The following is an 11,491-nucleotide window of genomic DNA, read 5'->3' as shown; positions in this document are numbered from 1 at the left end:
CTTCTTGGTTCATACATTTCTAGTTGTGTCCTTAGGTGGTGGAAATGGAGTGGGGCTCCTTTTAAGGGCACTAATCCTGTTGTTAAGGGTTCCACCCTCCTGACCTAATCACTTCTCAGTGGTAGTTAACTAATCACCTCCTAGTACCATCAGCTTGGGAATTAGGAGCTGTGGGTGGACACAAACATTCAGTCCTTGTTCGTCTGATATTCTGTTGACATAAGAAAAATCATATTTTGCTCCTCATTTTTTCACAGTCAAAATAAAACTATGCTCAGGGAGAAAGGTTTACTCCTTAATGGAATCCACAGCAGCTACCACCACCAATATGACTCAGCACATTTTCAAAGATGGAGGACCCTGGAAGGCAGGAGCACACGTGAAAAGCTAGAGACATGTTGTCAGTAGCTACCCGTGGTGAGGGGATGGAAAAAGTGTTGGTGATCTGTCACACAAATGTGATATTAAGAAAGTCAGTGCTCAGGAGACCAACAAATTTTATTTCAAAAAAGGTCCTGTGACTTTTCAGTAACCTTCTGGAAAGACCAGTTCTGATCTTCAGCTTTGGTGGAGATGCTCTTCCTCCTGGAGTTGCTGACTCATTCCACAATAACTGTCCTGTCCATCCTGCTGCTGGGGCCTTTTCCCCTCCTCAGAGTGGAACAGAAGAGAGGAGGGAGCTGCCTGTGTCTCCTTGTGGGATTGCATGTGCTTGGGACCTCACTGCTTAGAAAGCTTCAGGGAACTTCCCACAGAAACACTATTGATCAGGGCGAGGAGCTCATTACTCTCCAGACTGGCACCCACACTTGCGTTCATCGTGCCTTAGATCTGCTTTTATGAATTTGTGTGAAGTAGCCTCAGTAGCCAACCACATCGTCGACATTCCCTCCCTAGGAAGAAGGTCACGTTCAGGGCAATGTGTTATAAAATCAACTCCTGGAACGCAGCTGTTTATCCACAAGCAGAGTCTCTTCTTTGTGCCCATGAGGGCAAGAGGCAGTTGGGGTGCACAAGTTTAGCTGAGCATTGCTCTGTTTCACTCCCAGCACCTGACGGGTGCGTTTGCTTGCGATGATGCATCTTTACTTGAGTCCACACAGTGGTGAGGGCATGCGGAGTTCACTCCCGCCCTCAGCTCTTCAAGAGTGTTTCCCTGTCAGTGTGGTGTGTCAGCAAGTATGTGTGGGTGGTAAGGGAGCCCTGGGAACAGTAACCGCTCACCCGATTAAATAAAAGGCTGCAGAAGTAATATAAATGGGGATACAAAGGGGCTATCAGCTAATCCCTATGTTCTGGGTTTAAAACTAAAGGTCTTTTTGATGAAAGATGCCAACATTGCGTTTATGAATATATATCGTCAAATTTGTCACTACCTGAAAATAAACATTTCCCACAAGGGGAGGGAATGCTCTGGAATGCCTTATCTTTGTGCTTTTATCTGGAGCTGCCCTCCCTCCTGAAGAGGAGTCAGAAGGCTGGGCTATCAGAGAGGAAACACAGACATCTCTGTCTGGCAAAAGCTTTTATATGAATAGCTGTGAGCAGTCTATGAAGTGAGTTGACTTTGAGGAATGGGTTGTTTGTCGGCAAACAAAAACGAGCTAAACCTGTGTGCAAATGGTACTGCCCCAAAAGTGTAGTGATCCATGTGTCCACTCAACAGAATGGGAGGGTTCCGGAGCCCCCACCCTCCTGCTGGGGGTTCAGGGGTAACCTGTTCTCTATAAGGAGGATGGATGAGCAGGCTAGGGGGCACACGATCACCTCCCCAGGTGAAGATGGATGACAAGGGACCGTTTGATCTTAATGAAATCCTTAATGGGATAGCCAACCCAATTATGTTTTTTCCTTTTGAATGTTCTTCCACGTTCATTTAGATTTTCTGAAAAAAAGCAGAACAATATGGGAAGTATATTAATCATGTTACTACTCTGGCTGGAATAATTTATTAAACAGTATCATAGTTTCCTGGAAGATTTACTTAGCCTCTTCAATTACCTAACTCTTGTAGAGTAATTTACATACTGGCAAGAGCTGATGAAAAAAAAAAAAAAATCCATGAATGGAATCATTAAGTTAGAATGGTTTAGAAACCTCTGGATGAGGAAAATGTTTTCATCGCCTTAATTCTTCATGAAATATTGTTTTCTATGTATCAAACTTTTTAAAATAAGACTATAAATTATTATTTTGTTTCATTTTTTTCATCTTTAAAATTGTGGATAAAAGGCAAGATTCATCAATTAATAAATTCACATCAGTAAAGTAAATATTTGACATCAGTTTGCTTGCTCGTGGCTTAAATGTCTTATTTTAGTTCAGATCAGGCACTAGTTAGAATTGTATACATCTTTTTTTTTTTTCATAGTGACATCTGCATTTCCTCTTGTTATTATGCCTCTTCCTCCTAATGTTCTAAGCAAGCATTACCTATATGTGCTGATTGGAGAGCTTTGCTTATGGATGTCTTTATATCAATCTAGGGAAGCATTTTCTAATAAAAGTCACATTATCTCTCTAAGGTGCATTTGAACAAAGGATTTAAATACCCAAATAATGGAACTGCAGGCTTCACTATCGATACAATAGATTTTTTCTTAATCTGAGAGGTTATAGATTATTAAGCACACTATTATTTTATGTACCAATCAGAAAGGAGAAAAAATGTGCTCATAGCTATAGCACATGCTTAAGAATAATTTTCACAGCATATACATTGGTCACATTAGACCTTGGAAACTTTAAAATGTATTGAATATTTTAGGGAAGATGCCATATTTTTCTTCTTTATATTGTTTGCAGGTGATAAGCAATGACTTTGCACGTATATATTATAAAATACAATGCACTGTGATCTGATTTTTTTTTTATGTTTTCAATACAAAAAGTACTTTGGATTTGCAAAAAAAAAAAGAAAGAAATTGCAGTCTTTCCTCCAATGGGTGACATTTGCTGGCAGAGATGGAAAAATGCCATCAGTTCCTAGATGTGTCTTGATGTTGGAGTTGAAATAGTGGGGAAAATATGTTTCTGCAATAGATGAAATGTAATACTTGGGAAAGATTCCATTCATAGAGCTATTTAACTCCAAAGAATGAACTGTCTACCATCCCCAATTACCTGTGGTTATAAAGCCTGGAATTTCAGTGATTTTAGTAAGATATTTTAGAAGAGATGGACAGGTGGAGGCAAACTATAGGATATGCAGTCTATATTTTCATTACTGAATCCCTGTATAAAAATTCCCATAATTAGCTAATCAGCATCTTCAATTTTCCTTGACTGTTCATTAAAAATGATACATACTTGTAAATAAGTATTTGTTCTCAGAAACAGTACAGACTAATTGATATGAGTATGCAAAATCACACAGTTCTGTGTACTCTGATGCATGAACATCACAAAGTGAGTTATTGACACTTTCAGTTTGTAATGCAATTGTTCATGAGTCTATATTTTCCTCTTGATATTTTGCTATTTTATTTTTTGCTATTATTTTTACCATGCTCTTCGAAGATGAAAAAGTTTCTCAACATCTGATCTGCATGATTAAATTTATAATAATGGCTACTGGAGAACAGCATGTTTTTAAACAAATTACTTATTATTAACTACCAAGGGATAGACATAACATTTTACACATTATTAAGCACTGTAGCTAAAAAAGCATCTGTATGCAGCAAGGCATTATACAAACTAATGCATAGGTAGTTTACATTTTTGGCAATAACATGGAACAGCTCTAGATTTTTATAATTTATCACCTCAAAATTTAAAGAGAAGAAATTGTGCTAGTTTTTTCATTGTTTATCTGGTAAAATTTCCATTATACATGTCATCTTTAAAATTTCAATTTCCTTAAGAATAAAATGCAAACTTTCTTCAAGTCTGTGACTGTAGGAACTAATAACAGCCTTATCGGAGATTCCATCTGAAGTTCTGAAAGGAAGAAGATAAAGACTGTGAGGTCAGAGGGGACTGTGTCCTAAGCCAGCATTGAGCCTGCCCCGTACATTTCCCTGATCTGCAAAATAATGGGACAATAAGACATGATCATTGTGAAGTCTTCCTGAGCTGATACTTACAGATCTTTGTTCATGGTTGGTAAGATAATCAAATATTTAATCTCCCCTCCCCACAAGGTATATACCATATAAGGAAAAGCATTCTGAAATTACAAAAATATGAATAGCCACAAAATTTATGCAAATTGAAATCTTGAAAACAAATATCTGATGCCCTGAATAATTCATAAATGAAAAAGATGAAGAAGCTAGAGAAAAGAGAGAGAGAAGAGATTAACAAAAGTTTGTAGAGGGGAAGGGATGAAGAAAGGAAGGAAAGAAGGTTTTCTTTTGCCATTTAATTAGAGTATTTGAAAAGTATTAATCAGTGTTTAGGGTTTATATTTCATTTGTGTTTGTTGGTTTTCCATAATAATTATCATTGGCAATGTCAATTGACAAATGAAATGCTATTGTTATTTTATAATTGTTCACATTTATGGAATATCTCTTACATTTCATTCACTGAATATGTTTTGGGACAATGTCTTATTCAAATACTTCCCCAAAATGAATTAGCTTTAATTATTTTTATTTTACTGGAGAGACAAAACGGAGGATGAAGTTTACAAGCTAGATAAGAGAACACAAATGTCCTTATTACTGTGGATGTGACACATATTATGAGCCATAACAGTTCCTTTCAAAAACAAGCAAGATACAGAATGTCATTATTCAGTAGCCAAGAACCAAATACAAAAACAAAAAGAAAACCTGACTAAATGTTAATAAATCTCTTTGAGGAGACATGAAATGTACACAGCGATAAGAACTACGAGTAAATTTCATCTGTGAAGAATCTGAAAAACTTGTGTTGTGCATGAGCTATTGGGTGAAATCCTTGGCAGATCCCCTTAATAACAGGAGCTTAATTTTTTTCTTGTGTATAAATTGGAGCCAATAATACAAAATCATACATTTGCTAAGACAATGAGATCATATACAGTTAAATTACAAGTACTACATAATTATTTTTGGTCACAATCTGTATAAGGATAAATTTTCACTATAGAATAATTCAAAAATGTTTATAGTAACATTATTTAATAAAGAGAGGCTATGGACCCATACCCTGGTTTTTCAAACATGCTAAGTTCTGAGCAATAATATCAAAAAATAAAACATTCCTAAAATAGCAAGTTGCTATTGACTATTTTAAACTTTTAAGTAAATGTTACTTCTACAATAAAATGTATAAAATTCTAATGCCTTAGGAGAGATTGTAAAGTGGCTTGTCACAAGGTAGTACTTAACATATGAGCCATGGCCAAGTATGAACACTCACCAAGGAGGTCATTCAATATGGATAAATGACCTGCATCCTGAAAATAAATATATAATTTGACATCGTTTGATGAAGAGGCACATTGCATGTAAATCTCTAATTACAGAGCGATAGCATGCACACTGATCTCCCAGGATTAAGAGCACAAAATTGTCACAACAGAAAATACTTAAATATCACTTGAGCAATAGTCAATAGAAAACATGAAACTTTAAGAGTTTGTATTAGATAAAATATTAAAGGCAAACACTTTATTTAGGGGGAGCAAGGGAGAGTTAGAATAAAAATGTTGTTTAATCTTGAGCTCTAGTGGGTAGAAAGGAGAGAAACCCTTTTCATATATTCCATTATGCCATGTTGTTTAATCTAGGGACTGCAGAATTCCAGGGGGAAAATAATTGATCTTGTAACAGACTAAATATATCCATCAAAGCAAAAAGTTAAATCAAAAGTAACTTAGGGCCTCACAGGTGGTGCAGGCGGTTGAGCACAGCACTGTGAAGCTGTCCGCAGCCTCTGCAGCTCGGCTCCATTCCGGCCCACACTGGAGATACCCACATGGTGGGGCAGATCTGTCCTGTCTCACCCACTGCTCCCCTCAGCAGTGCTTTCCGTCCGTCTGCCTGTTCTGCTCCCGCTCTGTCTCTGGCAAATCCTCTTATCCTCCCTCACATCTGGCCTGTGCCCCGATTCTTGTGTGCATGAATAAATAAATCTAAAAAAAAAAGTAACTTAGCTGGTTTAGCACATTAGAAGGACTTTAAGACCTTCGATAATGCTTTAGTGAGGTGTACATTTTAACTTGAGTAGAGAGGGGAGTTATAAAGATTCCACTGTTATCTCAAATATCTAATTCAACATTTATCAAAGAGGTGATGGTTATTTCTTGGTCAGTCACACCTATAAACACATTTGTATTTATGGCACAAACACACAGCTCACCCCTTCCTTAAAACAAAAGCAAGGAACACAGCATCTGTACAAGTATACGGAAACATACAAATGCATTCATGCTTAATTATATAGTGTCTGATTCCACCCACATAAGGAGTCAAACTCTAGTCCAACATATCCCATAATAAATTATAGGATTTATATTACCATATTAAAACCTTAGTTAACTTCTCTGCCTGCCAAGTTATCTTAGATATTGTTCTTATTTTTGTTTGTAAAGGCCAATGATTACTCATATGTATACATATGTGCATAGATAAGCATACATATATATGCTTATAGTATGTGGAGATGTTCAGACACAGCTGCGTGTGTGAAAATGTGTACGTTGCACACACACACAGAGATAGAGATAAGAGATCTTCTCTGGGATCCTGCCTGAGGTGTGGGAGCACAGGCACGCAGTCCCCCATCTGCATCGGCTCAAGGTGGCAGCTGCCTGCTGGGCCACAACTCGTGCGTGTGCTTGGAGCCTGGTAACGGGGGCTGACACAGGGAAGCAGATGTCCTCACACCTCTGAAAACAAATTCACAATGAAAGCAGATGGCGCATTGCCTGCTGCAGGGACCATTGTGGCGAGTGAAATATTTAAGTTTATTTGTGGAAAAGGCTATCAGAGGGTCAGACCTTATATCCCAGACTGCAGGTAACTCATCCTGATACAAGTGATAACTATCCTTTGAGTTAAGAGATGTTGTTTCTTGACTCACGAGATAAAATAAAATCAGGCTTAAAAAAGTGGCTTTTTTTTTCTTAGCATTGCACTGGCTATTAAACTTGAAATCACAGTGCTATCACATTCCACACTACCATGATAATAGGAAAAGTGTTGATGTTGTTGTTTTTTTTCCACAGAAAGAGTGACTTCAGGACTTCTGCATTTCTCCCCAGTGACACTGATGCTAAAATGATTCGATAGTCAAATCTTGCTTTGGAGAAAATGACAGTAACCTTTTTTTTTTTGGCCACTGATCACTTTAGATTCTTAAGTTGTGTCAAAGAATTGCCAATGCACATGTCAGCAGAAGTTTCAGAGATGGTAACCATTTTAATAGTTCGCAGAGTGAACAATTGCTGCTAAATAAGGCCAAATGTAACTCAACTATTCCTGTATTACATTAAATTTCAGGTTAGGTCAGTGAACACTGAAAATAAAACCTAATTATTCTCAGTTGAAAAGTTTAATCCCATCATTAGGATCTGACCTATTTTGGAAGCTCTTGAAGTTCTTTTCTTGTGGCAATGAATAGTAGGTATCTAACCTGATTCATAAAATAGTCAGCTGTTGGGTACACCATTTCACTATATTACAACATTGACACTTTATATTACACATGCAATTAATTATGAGAAAAGGTAATTTATAATCTGATGCCTCTCTGTCATCTTAGATTGAGGATATTCTTTTGCAATCAATACATATTTAAAGAAGTATATAATTAAATAGGTGAATGAACAAATGAATTAAATTTAATTCTTCACTAATTTCATACTTAATGTAGACGTTTAAAATGTGGTTATCGCATGTAAATATTTACTTCATACATGTAAATATTTATTTCATCTTTGATATCCAAAGAATATGTCTTAGTTTTGGCTCTAAGTAAAAAAATAGCATTATATGAAAAATTAATCTTTATATTAAAAAATAGCATTATATGAAAAATCAACCTCATTGCATAGGTTGATCAGTTCAAAATTTAAACCATAAGTAAATGAACTAGAACATTTTTTTGAAAAAAATTTTGTGAACATCTGATTGAAGTATTTCAATATTTCTTACATGTTGAATAGCAAAGTACATCCATGTTCAAGTAGTTCTAAACTGCCCTATATGAAAATATAGAGCAAAAATTGAGGGAGGGGATGGTACGTGTTATGTCTTTCATAAACACATTAATTGAATTTAACATATGCATTTATACCTACATATTTTCATCTCAGGAGACAGTATGTGTAGTCTGACATCATAGGTTGCATAAAATCAGGTTATCTTCTCTTGTTTGTACCTTAGTTGTAAAAGAGCACTCATTCTCAAATAAGGGGGTTGCAATTGGGGAATATAAAAATAAAATTTATTAAAAAAAAAGAGCACTCATTCTCAATACAGAATTAAATTAGCTAGACAGCTAGACGATAAGTGGCAGGCTAGATGGGTGGATGGATGGGTGGATGGATGGATAGGATAGTTGATAGAAAACTGATAGATAAAAAGATAGATAGATAGATAGATAGATAGATAGATAGATAGATAAATTTTGGATTTTGCTGCAGAACTGCCCTGAGCAGTACTCACACTACTTACCATTGTCCAACAATGATTTGTGTACTTATTTGTTTCTTTCATTACAAATTCTTCCTCTTCTTGGTGTTCATCCTCAAATCTCTGCTCAACATTTGAAATCCTTAATGACTCTTTTCCCATTTGAAGTGCTCTTTTCCCTATGTGGGCTACCCAGATCTCACTCTCAAAGAATGACCTGTTTTCAGGGCATGAAATTTGTGATTCAACTACCTCATGGCCAAGTTTGAATCAACTTAGTGTTCAGTTACTCCTTCATTCATTCATTCATTCATTCACTCATTCATGGGTCTGAAAAGTTTAATAGGTCCTAGTTACAAGGGCTACTGAACTAGAAAACTAAATATAATGCAGTTTCTTCCTTTTATTTGGGGAAACAAACATCTATGCATTGAATTCTATGAAATCTATTATGAGATAACTCTTGGAAAATACATCCAAGGCATGTAAAAGTGAACTTGATCTTGAAGGTGGATGCTCAGGAGAACAAAGAAGCTTCAAAGAGACAGAGAGACTGTGCCAGGGTGAGTCTTGACACATAAGGGTTCACATTACCTGAAGTGAGTACTTTTCATGCACAAGAAACAATTCTGCAAAAGGGGAAATGAAATAAACTACAAGGTATGTTTGGGGAAGCACGGAATTTAGGTCAAGTTAAAGGACAGTCATAAAGACAGCCAGCCAGAGCTCACAGAGAGGTGAGGATGGAGAGCCATATTTTAGAAGCTGTGTGAGGACATATCAAGCAGTCGAACTTTACTCTGAGAACAATGGAAAGATGATCAGTGGCTTCCTGGTAAGTACAATGACGAGGTGTTTATTTTTTAAAGGGAAATAGCTCAGAATAGACTGATCTCCCACAGACATCTTATCTGTCCCTAACATGATGTTTTCTGTCTAACTTTCTCCTAATTTCTTCCAGCATGGTTTCTGTCTGGCTGTCTCCACAATGAAGGCCCCGTTGTTGCTGCATTTAGCCCATAGTTCTCCCTTAACTGTGTACATTACTTACCATAGTAAATCAATTCTTCCTCAACATGTCTCTGTAATCCCCTCTTCCTCTCTATCCCAGAGAAGTTTTCCTACCTCTGCCCCTCAGAATCCATTACCTAAAAGGCTGTACTATTTTTCTGACTCTACTCTGCCTTAATCCCTTCTAATTTATCACCTATCTTGTCACCAAGGTTGCTGTATTAAATTAAGTTTATCATAACACTCCCTGTTGACTCATTACTGGACAAAATCCAAACACATCAGCATGAAGTCAGGATTTCTTTCTTATCTAACCTCAACATTCTGGTTCTTGACCCAGTTCTGGCCTTGCCACAAGGGGTTCTATGATACTCACAGGTAAAAATGGGATTTGGCACTTTGTATGCCTCATACACATACAATACATTCAGTACTTGCCTTTCTAACTACTGAAAGTCCCAGTTGCTGATGGAACCAGGAGAATAAATTAAATGGGAAATCAAACATAAAGTTAAATTAATGAACTAGAAGATAAATTCTGAACACATCTAAAGAAGCAAGGCTTCTGAAATACAGGCAGCGTATATCAGAATTTGGAATCACAGAATGTGATGTGCAGAGCAATGGATAGAACAAGAACATGGTAGAGAATTCTCTAGAATTCCTTACCCACAGGCAATTTTGACCAATAAATCCTGTACTGAGATAAATTCTTCTAACACTTGCTTTCTTATTGTCTTCCTGTTTTTCATCTTATATTTGGACTGATCTCATTTCACTGATGTTAATGAGAAACAGTCTACAGTCCCGTAGAAAGTGCAGTGTTATCTTTTAGTATATTAACTAGCAATGAATAGAGGTAATCTTGATTTATAGACAAGGGGTTATCAAACAGGTTATGTCCTCAGGATCTTGTTTTGATTTAGACCTTTAACAGCTGATCCAGTGTCTCTGCAGTCACCTGTGTCTCCAGCTCTTGCTTGATCTGAGAGACAACTTTTTGCCTGGGTATGTACGAGAAACTTTAATGGGGAGTAAACACATTATTACGATGTCTCAGACCTTCCAATTTAAGTCTTCGCAACCTCAGGTCAGCACTGGGCACGGTTTGCTGTCTATTCTTGGTCTGTGTGGTTCATTTTGCAACCAAATCTAATTTAGCTGTTTCTAAGTGCTGATCTCCAGAACAGTGTCTTCCCATAATGAGGTTTATTGGCCCATGTCAAAATGAAATAAAGCAAGGCTAATTCAGTCAAAATTTTCCTATGGCTAAATGTGTTTATTATTAAGAATTTTAAGGGTTTGGATTATTTCTATTCTGATTTCTACTACTGAAATGTCTTTCCTTCCATGAAATGAGAGCGATCAAAGAGTCAACTTTGGGTGGTAAAATCAAGAGTTTTTTATTTTTATTTTTTGCATGCATACTAGAAAAAGTAAATGTTGCTAACCTGATTACCACACTTTTGCTACCCAGTGAAATTCAAATATATAAGAACTCTTCCAGTATACATTTACAATGACCTTCGTCTTGTCATTTGAAAGACCAGGGCTTAATTTATCTTCTTGAGAACAAAGAGGTTGCCCCTTATTTTAATTTTTACTCAATACCCTTTTGAATTACTGATGTGATGGGGAGGCAGGGTCATCTTGGCAGTGGCTGTGGAATAATCTACAGAGACTGAGAGCTTAGAAGGAAGGCAAGGTTTAACTGAAAGCATCTTCCGAGAGAGAAAGGAGGAGGAGTCAGGTTGATACATCAAGGTAGTGGCTGGGGTCTGGCTTTATATTTGAGCTTATTCTGCCCTGTGATTTCTGGTTAAGCTTACTTAGCAAGCATGCTTTATCCTGTCTCAGAATAAAGGTGGAGAAAATTCTGCCAAGACTGTAGGACAGGAAATGTCGCCAGT

At 36.8% G+C, this 11,491-nt stretch overlaps 1 long non-coding RNA gene across 1 annotated transcript; it reads right to left on the bottom strand.

Annotated features, from left to right (window-relative positions):
• Positions 1-487: 487 nt before the first annotated feature.
• LOC119259313 (uncharacterized) lies at positions 488-10,011 on the bottom strand. Its single transcript, XR_005128427.2, has 4 exons — positions 9,622-10,011; positions 8,613-8,787; positions 3,768-3,942; positions 488-1,885 (listed from the first exon to the last, which is right to left on the bottom strand). It is a non-coding gene; the product is annotated as an uncharacterized LOC119259313 (long non-coding RNA).
• Positions 10,012-11,491: the final 1,480 nt, after the last annotated feature.

This window comes from Talpa occidentalis, unplaced genomic scaffold (genome assembly GCF_014898055.3).
Source record: "Talpa occidentalis isolate TD23 unplaced genomic scaffold, MPIMG_talOcc4v2.1 talOcc4.5, whole genome shotgun sequence".
Classification (NCBI taxonomy): Eukaryota; Metazoa; Chordata; class Mammalia; order Eulipotyphla; family Talpidae; genus Talpa; species Talpa occidentalis.
Note: the sequence above shows the minus strand (reverse complement) of the source record. Positions and strands in the feature narration are given on the sequence as shown.